Source organism: Miniopterus schreibersii (assembly GCF_964146895.1).
Source record: "Miniopterus schreibersii genome assembly, chromosome: X".
NCBI classification, from domain to species: domain Eukaryota; kingdom Metazoa; phylum Chordata; class Mammalia; order Chiroptera; family Miniopteridae; genus Miniopterus; species Miniopterus schreibersii.
Window position 1 is genome coordinate 33,633,442 of NC_138104.1, and position 19,061 is coordinate 33,652,502.

General features: G+C 35.8%; 2 pseudogenes across 2 annotated transcripts in view; one reads left to right on the plus strand and one right to left on the minus strand.

Moving 5' to 3' along the window:
* Positions 1 to 19,061, plus strand: part of LOC308550923 (ubiquitin-ribosomal protein eS31 fusion protein pseudogene) — a 1,162,334-nt pseudogene that overhangs the window by 337,062 nt on the left and 806,211 nt on the right. The gene's annotated exons all lie outside the window — the stretch shown is intronic.
* LOC308551602 (ubiquitin-conjugating enzyme E2 L3 pseudogene) lies at positions 16,333 to 16,787 on the minus strand (annotated as a pseudogene). Its single transcript has one exon. The product of its transcript is annotated as a ubiquitin-conjugating enzyme E2 L3 pseudogene (transcript).

Genomic DNA, 19,061 nt, shown 5'->3' on the forward strand with positions numbered 1-19,061 from the left:
AATCCTTGCTAACCTAGCCTGCAACCCTTCATGTGCATGTAAGAATGACATTTTGAGTTTTTTGCCTTCATAAACCCTGCCTTTTCTTGTTCTCTCCGGAGTGCAGTTTGAGTTGCTGCCTGAATCTGCATCTCTCAGGTTGCAATCCTAATGCTTAAATAAATGCCTATTCTTCCTAATTATGGTCTGAACCTCTTCTTTGGTTAACATCATATTGTAGGTTCCTTGAGGCTTCAGCCCAGAAAATAGCAAAGTACCACTAGGGTTGCATTCTGCTGGCCAAGCAACCACAGAATTCAGATTCAAGGAGAGCAGGCATAGACACCACCTTTGTTTGGCAGGAGTTTCAAAAAATGTATAGCCATGTTTCAAAACCACCACAGACTTAGAATAAAAGTTAGAGGGGAAAAAATAGAGCCTGCCCGTGAGGTGAGCTATTAAAGACTGTTGTCCCAAGGAAAATATTTTATATTTCATCTCAAAACCACATGTCCAGAGTTTAGCCAAACTACTCCATGCTATTGCTGCCACTGTATACATTTTGTGTGGCCAAGAGATGTGCAGGGACCTTAGACTGACACTAGCCCCTTATTGTAAGCACAGGCTCTGGAGAGCAGCCCACACTGTCACAAGCAAATATTTCCCAATAGCCCTTGTGGTCAACAGTCTCTCCTACTTCCCAGCACCTGTATGCCTTATGTGTCTTTTAGATAAGCCCCTCTTGGGGCTTACAAAAGCCCAGTCTTTTGGTCTGAGTCCATCAATTCAGCCCTAACCAGGCCAGCCCTAGTCACACGCTCCCCACATGGACCCTGGTAAAGGCCTGCGCAGCAAGTTCTCTCTCTCATTCTCGAATTCTCTCACTCCCCACTCTGCCTCAATGTCCCCATCTGTGACACCTTGAGGAGTGCTGTGCACTTATGCCAGGATTTGTAAGTGATAAACTTGTTTAAATTTCTTTTGTGGTCTTTTGTTGAACCACTGCTCATCATTTCGCACCTTGTGCTCCATTTAAAAAATGTTAATTTAACAAAGTTATAACACTGCAGTCATAAGCTAGCTCATTTTTACCTAATGTACTGTAATTTTGTAGGGAAATATCATAGACCTAGGTGTGAAGAACCTCCAAATATGCAGATACTAACACACTCTCAAATATTATTATATTCATGACTGATGCAAGTGACAAATTCAAGTCAATGTAAAATTTAAGTGTGGCACCTATGTAATGAGGGTGTGTTTATGCAGAAGGAATAGGTGACACAGTTTGAAGGGTGACTAAAATATAGCTCTTTGTCATCGACTCTGAGCCTACTGCCATTAGTCATTTGGTTGATTTCAATATCTCCAAAAGGTCTCTGAGAAAGTGTAGATATCAAGTGGACCTTTATAAATTAATTTTGTAAGAAGTCATCTCTCATATGGAAGATATTATTAAGACACAGAACATAAGATTTGTTAAAATTTAATAGAAGAAAAGAGTTATCAAATGTTAGCATACTGTCCAATGATAGCAGAATAGAGCGGGAAAGCTGTATAGCGTACTCAGGGTGACCATTTCATTTGTCATCCAAGCTGGGGTACACTTGACAGTGAATGAGGGTACTCACGGGATGGCCTGCTGGAGCAAAAGGCTTTTAGTAGGACTGTGCAAGGAAAACAGAAATTTATGGTTTCACGAAGCAGAATGCCTTAGAGCACAAGCTTTAGAATTAGAGGGAAGTGAGTTCGAACCGTGGTTTTGTTACTTAAAAGTTATGTAAGTGGTAGTAAGGTATTTAGTCTTTCAGATCTTCATTTTTTAAATCCTCACCCGAGGATATGTTTTTATTGACTTGAGGGAGAGAAGAGAAACAGCATTGTGAGAGAGAGACATCCATAGGTTGCCTCTTGTACATTCCCTGACCGGGGATCGAACCTGCAATCTAAGTGTGTGCCCCGACCAGCAAGCAAACCCGCAACCTTTTGGTGTATAGGAGATGCTCCAACCAACTAAGCCACCTGGCCTGGGCAGATTTTCATATATTTTTTTTAATCTTTAAAATGGGATAAAAATGCTTACCTAAAAGATTTATTGTGAAGATGAAATAATAGAAGAACAGCCTTAGCTGGTTTCTCTCAGTGGTTAGAGCGTCGGCCTGCTGGGCTGAAGGATCCTGGGTTCAATTCCCACCAAAGTCATGTACCTCGGTTGCAGGTTAGATTCCCGGCCCATGTATGGTCCATGCAGGAGGCAGCCAATCGATGTGTCTCTCTCACATTGATGTTTCTCTCTCTCTCCTCTCTCTCCCTTCCACTCTCTCTGAAACAGCAATGGAAAAAATATCCTTTGGTGAGGAGTAAATAATAATAATAATAATAACAATAATAATAATAATAGAAGAACAGAACTTAGCACATAGTATTTAATAAATGATGTTATTTATTAAAATTTTGCTGCTGCTGTTTTTACTGATGCCAATGATGTTCCTGTTTTTATTGAGATGCAAAGATATACAAAGATACCTTTTTGTCTTCAAACAGTTGACAATCTGCATTATTTGGAAGTAAAAGATTAGCATGCTTGAAATAATCAAATGCTGTGCATTTAGTAGTAACCTGATTCTTTATTCTGCTGTGGTTGAGTTGAGACCATGTTCTTATAACGACAAACAATAACTTCACTGGAAGCTTCTCTGGATCTACTCCTACTGATTTGTTAAACTCTCATCTGGGGAGTCAGACTACATGTAATTTAGAACATGTGGAGAGATACAATAAATAACCTTCTCCCAGCCTAAGAGTTAAGAAATATAACAAAGGAATGAAATCTATAGTTGTCAAGATCAACTTTTATTGGATACTTCCTAATTTTGAACCCCAATATGGTACAGGCTTTGCTACCTTTTTGCAAGCAATGCTCAGCTCCTATGGCTTCCCCACATGGGCAATCTGTCCCCACAAGACTTGCCAAATGGAGGGACAGAGGAGAAAACGGCTCTGAAGACAAATCTTGTCCAAAAGAGAGAGAAGAGGAAGGGGACAGGCTATGTAGGCCACGTTTCTTCCTACAAGCTCACTAATCAGATAAGTCAAGTCTTGATCTCTTTAGAGGCTGAGTAAGGGGTAAAAAGAGGCCAGAGATGACACACTGGTTTCCAGCTATATGGAAGAAAACATCGAGAACACAGAGAATGTGTTTCCATTCAAGAGTTAGTTTTACGTCTTTTCATGGACTTGTATTGCAGCACATATCTAATTTTTATTTGTAAATAATATGAAAATATAATCACAATTTTAGTAGTAATATATCACCCTTGCAATGGTTATCTTTATATGTATCTTTATTCCCTCCTGAGCATTTCCAGGATGTAGAATTTCTAGCCGTCCTTTTAATGTTTTGATATACATTAGCTGATTAACAGCTTACATTTTAAATTTTTTAATTTACTTGTGATGCACGCACACCCATTTGAGTTCCATTCTACTTGCAAGTTTTGTTGCATTTTTGCAACGGTTTCTTTGAATTCTTTGTCAGGCAAATTAGCCATCTCCATTTCATTAGAGTTTTTTCCCCCTGGCGTTTCCCTTGTTCCTTCATTTGGGGCATAGTCTGTTCCCCCACTTAGTTTGACTTTCTGTGTTTGTTCCTATGAATTAGATGAAATAGCTACGTCTCCAAATCTTGAAAAAGTGGCCTGTGTGTAGACCATGTGCCCAATGGTTTTGGCAGGCAAGCTGGAGTTGGGGTGGGCACACGTGGTGCCTGGTGTGCTTCCTGATGTACACGCGTGTGTGGTAGCTCTGTTGTTCCAACTGTCCTCAGCCAGAATGGAATTGAGGAGGGTGAGCCTGATGTGTGCACCTTTCCATGCCCTTCTGATTCTGGCAGGGCTCTGCCGTGTGCATGGGACACACCTTGTTGCTTTAATGGTCTGTGCTCTAGCCAGATCTGGGCAGCGCTGGCCTCAGTGAGCCTGTCACAGTGCCATATTAGTCCCTCACTTTCCTTGAACAAAGCAGCACTTGGCTAGTTCTGCCCTTAATCTAGGCAAGACAGCCCCATGTGTTTGTGAAGCACTGCCCCATCTGCTTCTGCCCCCCTCTCCAGGTGGGGCAGCCTGTATACACTTACAGCAGTGTCCCACTAGTTCCACACTTTCTCTGCATGGGGCAGCCCTGCCTGCAGGTACCACAGCGCTTTGCTAGTTCTGCATTATCTCTGGGTAGGTGAGCCCCAAGTGCTCGAACAGCCCAGTGGGTGTGTGCAGAAGCACCCTGCCTACTGGCTAGATCAATGTCCATGTAGAGGGGCCTCATGGGCATGCGTTAGGGTGGCCTCCTCTTCTTGCCGCGCTAACTCCAGGAGGGTTGTTGGCTGAGAACCTGCTACAGTGGCCCTGCAGGTTGGCTAGATAACTTGGATAAAGCTCCTGGCCTCTATGCAGGTGCAGAGGAAATGTAAACAAAGGTACTCACCTGGTCCTCTGGTCCTAGAGAGCTCCCTTAGTTCCTTGAGAGCTTTTGTGGATTCTCAACCTTCCTCTCCCTCTTTTTTTTATTTTTTTATTTTATTATGCAGAAGCTGTTCAATTGTCTCTCAGTTGTCTCTCAAGAGGAATTGCTCTAAATATAAGTGCACAGCCCTGGCCTGTGTGGCTCAGTTGGTTGGAGCATCTTCTTGTAAACTGAAAGATCGTGGTTTGAATCTCAGTCAGGACACATACCCAGGTTACAGGTCAGGGTGTGTACAGGAGGCAACCAATTGATGTTTCTTTCTCACATCAATGTTTCTCTCTCCCTCTCCCTTCCTTTCTCTATAAAATCAATAAAACAACAACAACAACATGTCCTCTGATGAGGATTTAAAAAATAATTTGAATATAGGTGCATATTCAGTGTGTTCTTGGAAGGGAGAGGGCCCAGCATCCTACTACATAACCATCTTGGACCCACCTCTAATTTTGTTTTATCATAAGTAATCTTTGTCCTTCCTAAAGTTTTAGATATTTTATCTTATGTTTTCATTTATATTTTTAAATAATTTTAACTTGTTTTTCTTCTGTGATCCATTTCCAGATAATTTTTGTATATGATATGAGATGAAAATGAAGGTTCATGTATGTGTGTGTGTGTGTGTGTGTGTGTGTGTATTTCATTGTTATAGCACCATTTCTTGAACAAACTTTCTATTCCCCATAGACTTGATACCATTGATGAAGATCAATTTACCATATATGAATGTGGTTATTTCTGGATTTTTAATCTGTTACACAGATCTATATATTTAAACTTTCATCAGATATCCCATGTTCATGGATGGGAAGACCTAACATATATAAGTTGGAAATATTCCTCAAATTGATCTCCAGAATCAGTGTCATTCCTGTCAAAATCCTAACTGCCTTTTTTGTAAAAATTGAAAACTTGATCCTGAAATTTATATGGAAATGTAATGGATGGATAACAAAAATAATCTTGAAAAAGAACAAAAAGTTGCAGGGCTCATGTCTCCCGCACTTTAAAGCTTACTACAAAAGTATAATAATCAAGACTGTGTGGTATTGATATAAAGATATGCACATATATCAATAAACTATACTTGAGATTTCAGATATAAACCCTTACATTTACAGTCAATGAATTTTTGACAAGGGCCAATAAATTTCGATGGGGGAAAAGACAGTCTTTTAAACAAATGATTCTAGGACAACTGAATATTTATGACAAGAATAAAGTTGGACCCTTTCCTCACACTGTACGCAAAAATTAAATCAAAATATAAAACCTTAATATAATAATCTAAACCTTAATATGATAATCCAAAAGCATAAAACTCATAAAATATATAGTGTTAATCTTTGTATTCTTTAGTGAAGCAATATTTTTCCTATTTTGAAAGGACAACTAAAGCAGAAGCAAGCAAGAGAAAAATAGTATAAGATAGACTTCATCAAAATTTTAAAATTTGTGCTTTAAAACTTTTGTGTTTAAAGTGCACAAAATGATGATAGTCAACACACAGAATAGTAGAAAAAACTTGGAAATCATATATCTGATGAGCATCTAGTATGTAAAATATAAAAAGGACACTTGCAGTTCAATAATTAAGAGACAAATAACACAATTTAAAAGGGCAAAATATTTGAATAGACAGTCTTCAAATAACATTTACAAATGGCCAGTATGCATATGGAAAGATGATCAAATTATTCATTCACTAGGAAAATGCAAATCAAAACCACATGGGATATCACTTGATAGCCAGTATGATAGCTAATTATAAGAAATCAGACAATAAGAATTTTAGAAAGGCTGTGAAGAAATTAAAACCCGTGTACATTGTTGTTGGGAATGTAAAATAATTCAGTCTTTTTATAAAACAGTCTGGAAGTTCCTCAAAAAGTTAAACATAGAGCTACCATATTATTCAGCAATTCTGCTCCTGGGTATATACCAAACAAAATAAAAAATGTACATCTGTACAAAAATTTGTACATGAATATTCATAGCAACATTATTCCAAACAATGAAAAAGCAGAATATTAACTAAAATATCCGTCAACTGATTAATTAAAAAACAAAATATGGAATACACATATTGTAGAATATTTCAGCCATGGAAATAAGTAAAGTGCTTATACATGCTGCAAAATTAGTGAACCTTAACATTACACTAAATAAAAGAAGAAAGATACAAGATACCACGTAATGTTTATTATATTTATATGAAATTTTCAGGATAGGCAAATCCGTAAAGAAGGAAAGATTAGTGATTGTCAGGATTTCGGGGAATGAGACAAATGGAAATTAACTGCCATGGGTATACATTTGTTTTAAGGTGATGAAATGTTCTGGAATTAGAGAATGCTGATGCTTTAACAATCTAATGAACATATGAAAAACCACCAAATTTTGCACTTTATAATATACATTTTATGGTATGAATTATATCTCAATTAAAATGTAAGATAACATAACATTAAGAGATAATCCTTATTCAAAAAGTTCTTCAACTTTTTTTCTGGAATTATTTTCCCTTATCAGACCTAAACTGTCACATATGTGATAACTTACTTTTGTCAATGAAAAATTCCGTCTATATCAAGTTATATTAATTTTTATATGTACATATGTCTACATGTGATAACATCTCTCCATTTCTGCAGTCAGCATCTTATATGTGTGATCACCATCATCAACTTTATAGTTATTAATTTTACCAGGCAAGGGATAAATTTCATAATGAAATATTTTTTAAAGGCTTTGACTTTTTGAAATTTCTTAATAATGTTTGTATTGTAATCATTCCATTTTCATTATGGAGAGAAAAGCCACAATACCATGTAGAATCATAAATGAACCAAACTAACCTCAATAAATGTTGATATAAAATAATTATGTTAAATGCACTTATATGTGTGAGCCCCATGCTATGAATAATTCCATAAAAAGATAATACAAATTTTAGGGGGGAAAATCTGGTTGAAAAAAAATTTTTAGTCAACATTTTAAAAATCAATCTGGCCCGGCCGATGTGGCTTGGTGGATGAGCATCGACCTAGGATCCAGGAGATCGCGGTTCGATTCCCGGTCACGGAACAGGCCTGGGTTTCGGGCTCGATCCCCAGGAGGGGGTGTGCGGGAGGCAGCTGATCAACGACTCTCTCATCACTGATGTTTCTCTCTCTCTCTCTCTCTCCTTTCCTCTCTCTGAAATCAATAAAGATATATTTTTAAAAAATCAATCTGTACATTATAAAAATTAGCAAATTGCTTGTAATAATACTAGAAAAAATAAATTTTTCCAGTTGTGTAAGACATTGTATTATTACATTTAAGCCACTTAACCATACTGTATTTTATGGAATTGTTAATTAAACGAATGTTGTTAAAGTGGTTCCTTAAAAGAATCAATATTTCATAGGTTTCTGCGATAATTAAATGAGTATGAGTATGTAAAGCACTGAGAACACTACCTAAACACATACTATCATCTTCCCACAAGTATGTGAGCTTCCAATAGCACAGATTTTGATTATTTGATTCATTGCTTTTTCTCCAGTGCCTGGAAAAGTACATGGCATTTGAAAGATGGTCAATAAATATTCACTGAAAGAATGTTGCTGAATGAAGAAATAGTCTTAACCTCCTATATCACCAAGACTTGTGAAGCTAATTCAAGAAAAGATACTTAATGTGAATTGAGTTCCTAGAAGATGTGCATCTCTTAAAACAAAGCTGCAATTAACTGCCTTTACTTTGTCCTGACAATGAAAGGAACCAAGTTCCTGTGGTCAAAATGAAACATTTTCCAAGAATGACCTTTAACCTTTCCAAAACACAAGTTGGTGCAGTTTTCCCTGACCTTTTCCAGGCTGTCGTGATTAAAAGGTGGTTTTGCCTGCGTTGCCAAATTGCTCACCTTCTCTAGTAACAGTTTTAATTTTTAAAAAAATTCTAAACAATAATCGCCTCTCTTCTTTCATCCATTTCAACTAGGGATATGTTTTAGGAAAGATTGCATTACCAGCCCTGTAGCTGCTCCTGCCACTCCGATGATTAACACTGTGATTCTCAATATATCGAGGGAGAGAGATTTGGTAGTGGGTTGGTAATTTCCCAACAAAATTAAAATATTAAGCTGTTTGTTGTCCTCTGAGCAGTAAGGAGAATGGCAGGGAATGTTAGAGATAAGTACCTCGGTTGGCAATGGCCTTGCTTTTAGTTTTAATACAAGGCATAAATCTGCCAAGTGGAGAAACACCCACAGAGCACAATAAAGTGAATTTTGACAGAACAAATTGTTTTTCTCTCACAGTTGGTGCTGTGGTGTCTGAAAGGAACACAACATGGTTGCTCAGAAAAGTATAAGAGAGGCTCGGTGTTTCTGGCAATCAAATACAGTGTCTGAAATCTGAAGAGCCCCAGGCGAAAACGTAATGGAAAAGTGATTGCCCTTAGCTGTGTTCCCCATCAAAGGTGCTCCTTCATCATCACCTGCTATCACATCTTTAATCCAGGTCTAATGCTCTCAACAGCCTACAATCAGGCCTTTTAGTTTTAGAATATGCTTCTTGAAAAGTCTGTACAGATCCTTTTTTCTATGAACAAAATCTCAGCTATGTTGTGCCGGAGAATCTAGCAGGCGATTGTGCACACAGTAGGCATTTGGAAGCAGCCTGATATGGCAAAGGGCAGTGAAGTAAGACAGTTCTCTTGCAAATGGTTATACGCTCTTAGACAAGACACTCTTTTTGTTCCTAATCTGCAGCGCGGATCTGATCTTTTCTTTACAGGATTGATGTAAATGGCAAGTGAGATGATTTGTTGGAATGTTAGAAATATACAATGGTAAATAGTGAGGGATTATCACTGAAAAGTTCATTGGATTCATTTTCTAATCCTGAAATAAACTTTATGAAATAATTGGAATTATTCTGATCCAAAATACTTATCTACATTTCAAGATAATTTAAATATCTCTATTGAGACGCTTTAAATTACTATTTGGAAATAATTTTAGACTTATTGAAAAGCAGCAAAAATACCACAGAGGTCTTGTAATGCCCTTACCTAGTTTTCCTTATGTTAACATCTTACATATCTATAGTACACTTATAAAAACTAGGAAATTAAATTTGGTATAATACTATTAACTAATATACAGACCTTATTTTACCAGTTTTCTTCCTAATACCCTTTATCTGGTTTAAGATCTAATCCAGGATTTCACAGTTTATATTTATCTAGTAGTTATGTCTATTTAGACTTCTTCAGTCTTGGTCAGTCCCTCAGTCTTTCTTTGTCTTTTATAACTTGACACTTTTCAAAAAAAGTATTATTGGTGGATTATTTTGTAGAGAACTCTTTTATTTGGGTGTGTCTGGGTTATTTTTCAATGATTAGACTAAGGGTGATTTTTAGTAAAAATACTACAGTCACCCCAGCTAAACTGTTACTGAGTTCTCTCTGCATCTTGCCCAGGAATAGCATGCTTATGTCTCCCTGCACGTGCCTGTCTTACCTTAGATTTAAGGCCACATGATTTCCCTGTGACCTCCAACGCTGAACAGGTTCAAAAAACTTTGTTTTTAATTGTAATGTTGGGAGAAGTGATTTTTCCCTCTACGTCCTCAAGTAGAAACTGAAAGGCCAACTGTTTATTCCCTGTGGTTTATGCTCTCTCTATACAGAAAATTGTTGTGTCTTTTTTAATTTCCAGAATTAGGATGATTTTTTTTTATCAACCCAGTACCTCACTGATATCTCTCTTCTCTTTTTTGTAGTTTTTCTTGGTCTGCCTTTGCTTGCCACAGAGCTCTTCAGTGGGGAGAAGTGTAATAGATTATAAGCTGAAAATTCATGATTTTCCTACTTGACTTGTTATTTCTAAGTTTGAGTTTCTCTGTCCTCAAGTTCTGATGGGTGTATAGTCTTTGTGTTGATTTATTTTTATTTTCCCCCTCTTATTGTTCTTTATGTCTGTAATGCATATTCTTCTTTTTAGCACCTGGAAGTCCACTTTGAGTATATATTTGTGTTGCTATATCTTAACACCAAAACTCTAATCTATTAACATTTCAAAGGGAAGTGTGTGTTTTCAGATAACAGGTTTGTAAATGCTATGGGAATAATATGCAAAAAATGTGTTAAAATTTGTATCAATACAATCATAGTGCCTCATGGGTTCTGAGAATATTTGCAAGTGTTGAGCTGTACTTTCAATGCAGATTTACAATGTTGAATATTGGTTGCATTAAAAGCAGATAATTCAGATTGCATGGCGAGCTTAATGGTTCTTCTATTATATTCTCTGCTGTGCAGAGAAAACTCTTGTCCTGATTCATCCTAGTGTTATCATAGTCTATTATTACCATTCAATGTTTTAAATCTAAAATTATCTATAATAGTTTTGCATGTAAGTGAACATGTACCAAAATTTGTAGAGCAGTATCTTGATGGAGATTTTTCAAAAATGCTCTGAATTCCAAATATTCATTCCTTGTCATTGATTGTTACCAAAGCAATTGACCAAGAAGAAATGTCAACTATTCATCTTTGAGAAGGGAACAGTTCTGTCATTTAACAAAGACACTAGAAAAATACAATTCAGAGTACTAATTTAACTGAAACTAAGTTATGCTATGTTTATTACGAATGATTCCGTGGTATATACAGCAAAATGTATTATGTGTTATCTCTACTGTTACAAAATAATTAAAGAAGACAATTTAGGTGATACAAACAAATGTTAACACTTCATAAAGTAGGTGATTTCTGTTTGCTGAACTGCAAAATGAGGCAGAAGGCAGGGAGCTTTTATAAGACAAAGAACAAAGAGCAAGGAAGAGAAAAATATAAAATATTGGTTTGGTTGGGGCCACAGAGACAACCTTTTTGGAAGGGGTGAGAAAGCAGAGTGGGCTTGGTGCTTGGGGATTGACCCACTTGATAGGATGCCTTTCTGGTTAAGCAGAGCACTTACAGGTACACGAAAGTTATCTTAGTTTTGGTTTGCTGATATGGCACCCCAGGCAAGAGTGGCTCCATCTTGGGCCTAAAAAGCTATTTCTACAATCCCCATTTTAATCTTCCTCTTGACTATTAAAGATATTCAATCAAAAATATTGGTCTCAGCGTGACTCCAAGTTACTATTGCCTGTTTGGGTCTCACTGCAGTACTCACACCATGTCAGGCTCATATTCTTAGAGCTGATTATGTTCTGTTCTTTTTAGTCATTTCAGTAAAAGAGACGCTCTGTCAACCTGTCAATGACTGCTCCCATGCACTTAAAATTTTTGAGAAAATACAGCATAAAAGGGAGAGACAAATAATAATTAATCAGAAAACACTATCCATGGTTTGAAGAGTGCTGCTGAGTCAAGGTTCTTATCACCCCAAGCAGCTAGAATTAAATAAGCCAACAAGTGTTCTTGAAGAGGAAGATACTTCTATAAGCCAGTTGACATGTTTATGAATTTCGTGTAACTGTATCTTCACTTTCCCAGAAGCCTTTATCCAGTACCTTGTTCCAGAGAAACTAAGGCATTGGAAATCAAGGAGAGTTTGTGATGAGCGGAAAAAGCTACAGGATTTCCAGTTTTAGAGCAACTCCAATAGTTGGTTGTGGGTTGGATTACCCTCCTTTGTAATGGCCTGAGTGAGGCATGAGAACAATGGCATTATCTTTATACAACAGAATAAGGCAAAAGGTGGACAAAAAAATCATAAAGACCTTCATGGTGTAACAAGGAAAGCAAGGTCAGAGAAAGGAGAAATAGAAAGAAATGTCATTGAGCTGACACCTTGGGAAGAAGCAGCCTACCTCAATGCTGGCTTCTTTTTCTAGTCAATTTGATTTTGAGGCCCCCAGCATTTACACAGGACCAGATGCCAGATGGAGTTTTCTTCAGTTGTGACATATGCATCCAAGGCTAAATGCCTTGTAATTTGACAGCAATGTCACTGGTCAAGAGCACTTGGTAAGGCCCTTCATATCAATCTGACTTTTGCAAGATTATCAGAGTAACACAATAACTGTATATAAATGAAAAAAGACTTAAAAGTATCTATGGTTAAAGACCTACTGAGAGTTCTTTATAGTGGAATTGACAAGAAAATTTGATTATTTCTCTGACATACAATATTTTAAGGTAGTAACTGGAATTATGACTAATAACATTATATCAAGACATATCAGATATTTATTTTTGGAATACATATTAATAACATACACATACAAACATAGTCTAAAGAATATTTAGCATCGATTATTATTTGACAATGCTTTCAATATAATTCACTCTATCAAGTAAGCTTAATTAGCTTAATGTTTTTCTTTTTATAAGGAAAGAGAACAGATCATTTAACATATTCCAGGTACCCCTGGAAAATTCTAAAGTTAGTTCAAGGTCAAAAAATCTAAAATTAGAATTTGACTTATGTGTGAAGATTGTGAGAAATATCAATTTAACAAAAGTGACGATTAAAGACTTAAAAAGCAAATATAAAAAGTTACATAGGTTAAAAAAGTTAACTCTGTTAATACTGAATAGACTGATTTTTCATAAGTAGTCAAGACCAGAAAAAGACAATGTGAACCGCAGCAAATTATTTCAGTAAGACAAAATTTTTGCTTTCCAGGCAGATTACTTAAAAGGCAAAGAATTTAACAGCAGCAACAAAAAAAGCAAAGAAAAACCTTTGTTTATAATTTCTTATTAAGAACAGATCAATAATCTAAAAAAAATGTTGTTCATTTAACAGAGAGAAGAGCAAGATCTAACTTTGTACCAGTGTACTTTTGATATTAAAACTCAATTTCGTCCACTTTTATTAAAAATAATTGGCATACATCACAGTATAATTTTAAGGCTTAAAGCATGGTGGTTTGATTTACATATATTTTGAAATAATTACAATAGGTTCAGCTAACATTCATAATCTTATATAAATGCAATAAAAAGAAAAAATTCTTGTTGTAATGAGAACACAGGATTTTTATGCTTAACAACTTTTTAATGCCATATAGCAGTGTTAACTATAGTCATTATTTAATACATTATATCCTTAGTGTTTATCTCATAAATGAAAGTTTGTGCCTTTTGACCACCCTCATTCAATTCCCCCTACCACCACCCACCTCTGCTTCTGATAATCACAAGTCTGATAATTTTTCTATGATTTTTAAAACGTTTTTATATATAAATGAGATCATACAGTATTTGTCTTTATCTGTCTCAGTTATTTCACTTAGCATAGTGGGATGGTTCAACATACACAAGCCAATGTGATATACACATTGACTGAAAGAACAATATGACATCTCAATAGACACAGAAAAAACATTTGAAAAAATTAATATCCATTCATGATAAAAACTCAACAAATTAGCCATAGAAAGAACATATCACAACATAATAAAGGAAATACATGACAAGCCCATAGCGAACACCATACTGAATGCTGAACGGTTGAAAGAATTTCTGTAAGATCCCATTCTTACCACTCCTATTCAACATAGTACTCAGAGTCATAGCTAGTACTCAGTCATAGCTAGCACTCAGAGTAATAGCTAGTACTCAGAGGCATATCTAGTACTCAGAGTCACAAGTAGTGCTCAGCATCAAAACTCTGAGTAGTGCTCAGAGTCACTGCTAGTACCAGGAGTCACTGCTAGTACTCGGAGTCATAGCTAGTACTCAGAGGCATAGACATAGCTAGTGGAATCAGGCAAGAAAAAGAAAAAAAGATATCAGCAAAAGAATATGTAAAATTTTCTCCATTCGCAGATGACATGGTTTTTAAACGATTAGATCTCATCAATAAATTCAGTAAATTTGCAGGTTATAAAAAGAACATACAAATTAAGTGGCCTTACTATACACTGACAGTAAATTTTTGAAAAAGAAATTAAAAATCAAATTTCACTTACAATAGCATCAAAAACAATAAAATACTTAAGAATAAAGTTAACCAAGGAGGTGAAGGATCTCTGCTCTGAAAATGACAAGAGATTGATGAAAGAAATAAAAAAAGACACATAAATGAAAAGGTATCGCTTGTTCATGGATTGGAAAGATTAATATTGCTAAAATGTCAATATTAGCAAAATCCATCTATATATTCAATGAAATATTTATCAATATTCCAATGACCTTTTTAAGAGAAGTAGAAAAAATAATACTAAAATTTATATGTAACCACAAAAAACCCTGAATAGCCAAATAAATATTGAGAAAGAGGAACAAAACAGAAGGCATCACACTTCTTGACTTTAAGCTATACTATAAAGCTGTAGTAATCAGAACAGTATGGTACTGGTATAAAAACAGACAAATAGACCAATAGAACAAAATTGAGAGTCCAGAAATAAACCCAAGCATATATGGTCAACTAATATTTGACAACGGAGACAAAACTCATTTTTCTGAAACTTAAATAAATCTATTGCAATCTTAGCAGCTCAACCACTCATAAAATTCCTTTCCCAAGATTCCTTTTCCACAAACCTTCTACATTTTATATTCATTCAAATTTTTTCTGTTTTTTTTTTTCTCTTTCTCATTTTAGAACAATCAATCAATTTACTTTAGAATACAATTGCTTTCTTTTTTCTTTAACAAACAAACATGTCCTCCATACCTATTATATCCAAAACCACATTGTACTTTTATTACCTACTTTTCATACTCAGTTGTTTTATTTTACCCTATTTTTAAGTAGTTTTAATTGATTAGACTTCTTAACCCTTAAAAGCCTTAATTCCTAGTGAAATCTAAGAGGTAGACAATTGTGTATTGTCTGTTATACTAGCATTCTGTGGATTGGCAAATTTATAAAGAGATTTCATAATTTCCTTTTCATAGTAAAATTTTCAAGATGGCACATAACATGTTTACTAATAGACCCAAATATATTTAATTCCTCTGTAAAAGGAAGCCAAAAGTGAGTAAGCTTAGGTTCAGTAATTAATGTTTGTGTTTTAATTTAGTTGGAAATGATGTAAATATTCAATGAATATTTATCATTTAACTTATCTCAGTATAACTTTAAGGTTTCAAGTTACAAAAAAAAAACTCCAACAAACTATTTTTAAGTAAATATACTATATAATTATTGCTGAAAAGTTTATAAACTTTTATATTACAAGTCTATTTAAATTAGTTGTTTTAAAATATGTTTATATTACTCATGAAAATTTTATGAGACATTAAACAGCTAACCGTCATCTGAATTTTTTCTTTATTACATCCTGTAACAGAGATCACATGAGCTTATTTGACTTTTAGGAAACCTGGGTAAAATAACAGTTGCATGTTTGTATTATATTTGAAATTGTTAGCTTTAAGACATAACTGTTTTAATTATACCAACAAATTTATAGATAATTTACTGAAGATTATCCTATATGAGGTGAAATGGAAAAATATTTGGAAATATACATATAGTCAATCATTTAACTTATCTCAGTAGAACTTTAAGGTTTCAAGTTACAAAAAACTCCCCAACAAACTATTAAGTCAATATACTCTATTGTTGAAAAGTTTATAAACTTTTATATTACATGTCCATTTAAACTAGTTGTTTTTAAATATGTTTACATTATTGAAGCAGTGATTTTTAAAACAAAGAAAGCAGAATGAGAACATCTTAAATTGTTAATCCTTTCTTTACAGGTTACCTAAGACCACTTTTGATTAAGAAAACTGTGGAAAGTTAGTAACTGTCACAAGCTAACTGCCAGGCAGTGGCACGTGTCAATTTTCCACAAAGTCCTGTTTGCTGGGTGTCTGAACACACTGCTCTGGATCTCTGCTCACATTTGTTGGAATCAATCCTGGCAGATTTTAGTCCACAGGTCTCTTTTCCCCATATTTGTTTGTAAATTCTTCAGCATTCTTGCAGAATTTTTTACGGTCCTTAGAGTGTTCTTCAGCTAGATCAGCCGAAGTAGGTCCTTGGGCTGGGGGTGGCTCACCAGTGCAATGAGGGATTGTATTATTTGGTCAGTTTTGGTTCCTGGCTTCCAATTTTCAACACTAATTACTGGCAGACCTACCCCTTTTCATCCATGTTGGTGTGATAGACCTTTGTTTTAAATATATTTGATGATTTGAATAGGTACTCTTCTGGAAAGTTGATTTCATTCTCAAGGCCCCCTTATCATATGGAGGGTTGTGAAGAACAATAAGCCCTTGCCAAGCCAATAAATCAGCTTCATCATCTGTATGTTATGGAAGTTTTTCAATCAACATTTGTGGATTTCTTCAAGCTCCTTCATCAGCCTCCTGCTGGCTGCCATCTTGGATCTGGTGCTTCTTTCCATTTCTGAGAATTCTTGATTTATGTAGATATTTTTTGGTCTTTAGCCAATTAAATAGGACTCTTCACAAATTAATTTTGGCAACACCATCCAGAGGCAGAAAAATATTACACATATGTAGTACATATACATAGTGATATATAAACATCCAGAAGCAGAACTGTTACAGGTTTTCTTTTAGAATTTTATTCATGATATGTGTATGATAAGGCAAAACACATTAGTTTATAAAACAACAGTTGATCCAAAACTTGTATTTCTGGCTGATGGAATAAATTAAGATTACCTACTCAGATAGTTTAAGCTTTTTTTTTTAAACCTCACCAGAAGACAGGTTTTTAAATTGATTTTAGAGGGAGGAAGAGAGAGTGAAAACAAAACAAAACATGGATGTGTGAGAGAAACATTGATCAGTTGCCTCTCCCTGACCATTCCTAGATCTTCTCGGGTTCTACTGGGCACGTGTCTAACAGAGGAGTTTCCTCTTTATTGTTTATTCCTTCCCCCTACAGTTTGGGTGAGTGGACCGATTGGTTGTACCCTTGGGAGATTTGAGATCTGGCCCTTACTCCCTATGTGGGACAAAGAGGGGTGCTAATTCCCTTGGAGGGGCACCTGGGGGCCTATGAATATGCAAGTTCCTACGGAACCAGGCTGATTATCTGCCTCAGCTCCCTAGTTTATATGCTTAATAATGTCTGATTCCCTTTGCTCCCTTCCTTTATTAATATCTACCTGACTACGCTAACATACTGGTTCGGACATTTTTTTTATGTGGACACTGGGAAAGAAAGGATCAGCTACCAATGGGTACTTCAAAGTCAAATTCACAAGAGTCCAAATTTGAAAAGCCAGAGGCCACGTGAAATTTTACTTTCCTCTCTTGACCCTGCACTACATACAGAGGTCCTGGAGAATTCGCACCTTTCATTGGCTTTTTCCAGATTCCCCAGGATCCCATAGTCAGGCTCCGGAAATAGTGGGGTTTAAAGTAGAGAGTGGAGCGCCAGGATCTACCAGAATCCGGCAGAAAATTTTCATTCATTTTAACTTTAGTTTCCTCTTAGCAATTTTAGCAAGTACTTGGTGGTAGTTTACCAGAGAATCAGTTGGAGTCCTATCAAACCTGGGAAGGGCTCATATGGGGCTCCTTTTTCAAAGATAGATATGGGAGCATCTGAGTTGTTGAAAGCTTTCCACAATCTTTTTCCAGTGTTTCAGTTCATTGCAACTGAGACATGCTGTCTGGCATTGTGTTTGGGTAATGGACCCCTGGGAGAGTGCAAAGAAGGAGACCAAGGTGTTTTAGGTTTCTCACTTTGGAGCTGTTGTAATTGGAAGGCTACTAACTAGTCAGACTCTTGTTTATGGTTTTGTAGTCTTTTCAGAGTCAAAGGCAATTTAGACATAGGATTAGTACACTGAGTAGTCAGGTAAACAAAGATAGTGGGGAGAAGAGTTATGTCAGTCTTTTGTTTCAGGTAGCTCTTGTGTCTTTAATTTTTTATTAGCCTTTTGCAATGAATCTTTCAATAAAGTGATTTTGGAACCTAGAAGACTCTGTACACCAATAAAATAAGTATCCCATCCTGTTTGTTGGTACGAAAATCTTTGCTTTCAAGTGCATTTCTTAAATGAACAATCTTGTCTAATTGGAATGTTCCCCATAATGACCATTGTAATTCTAGGTTGCCTTAGTAAGATTTTGACATTTTTGTAAATATCTGCAGCTTCTAGGACCACAGATCTTAGATATAAATTAAGCAGGGGTGTTACTCAATTATTTAAAACTTGAAGGTCCCATTTTTAAACCAAGTCTTTTAAACATAGGTGCCAAGCCAAGCAAATTAAAAATACTTAAGAGGAACTTTCCATTGAGTTAAAAATATTCTGGTATTTTACAGCATACCTCATTGTACAGAAGGATTCTTGACGTGGGTGGGTGACCTAGTGTTAATCTAACCTGTTCTAAGAGCAACTCATCTTAGCAGAGGATTCTTATATTTAGGTGGTGAGCACTCTAACAGCTTTTAAGTGCTTGTCCTGTTCCTATCAATTTTACAGCTTTGACGTCTGAGATTCCCATCAGCAACAGAGCTATTATTACTTTCAGAACATTTCTTTATAGAGGCAGATGCCCTAATGGCTTTTAATGGTCCAACTTGTGCCTACTTAGGTGTTGATGTGCGAATGATCCAGTGAGAATTTCTGGTCTTAATTTATTTTGGAGTCTCCCAATGGCTTATGCTGTGG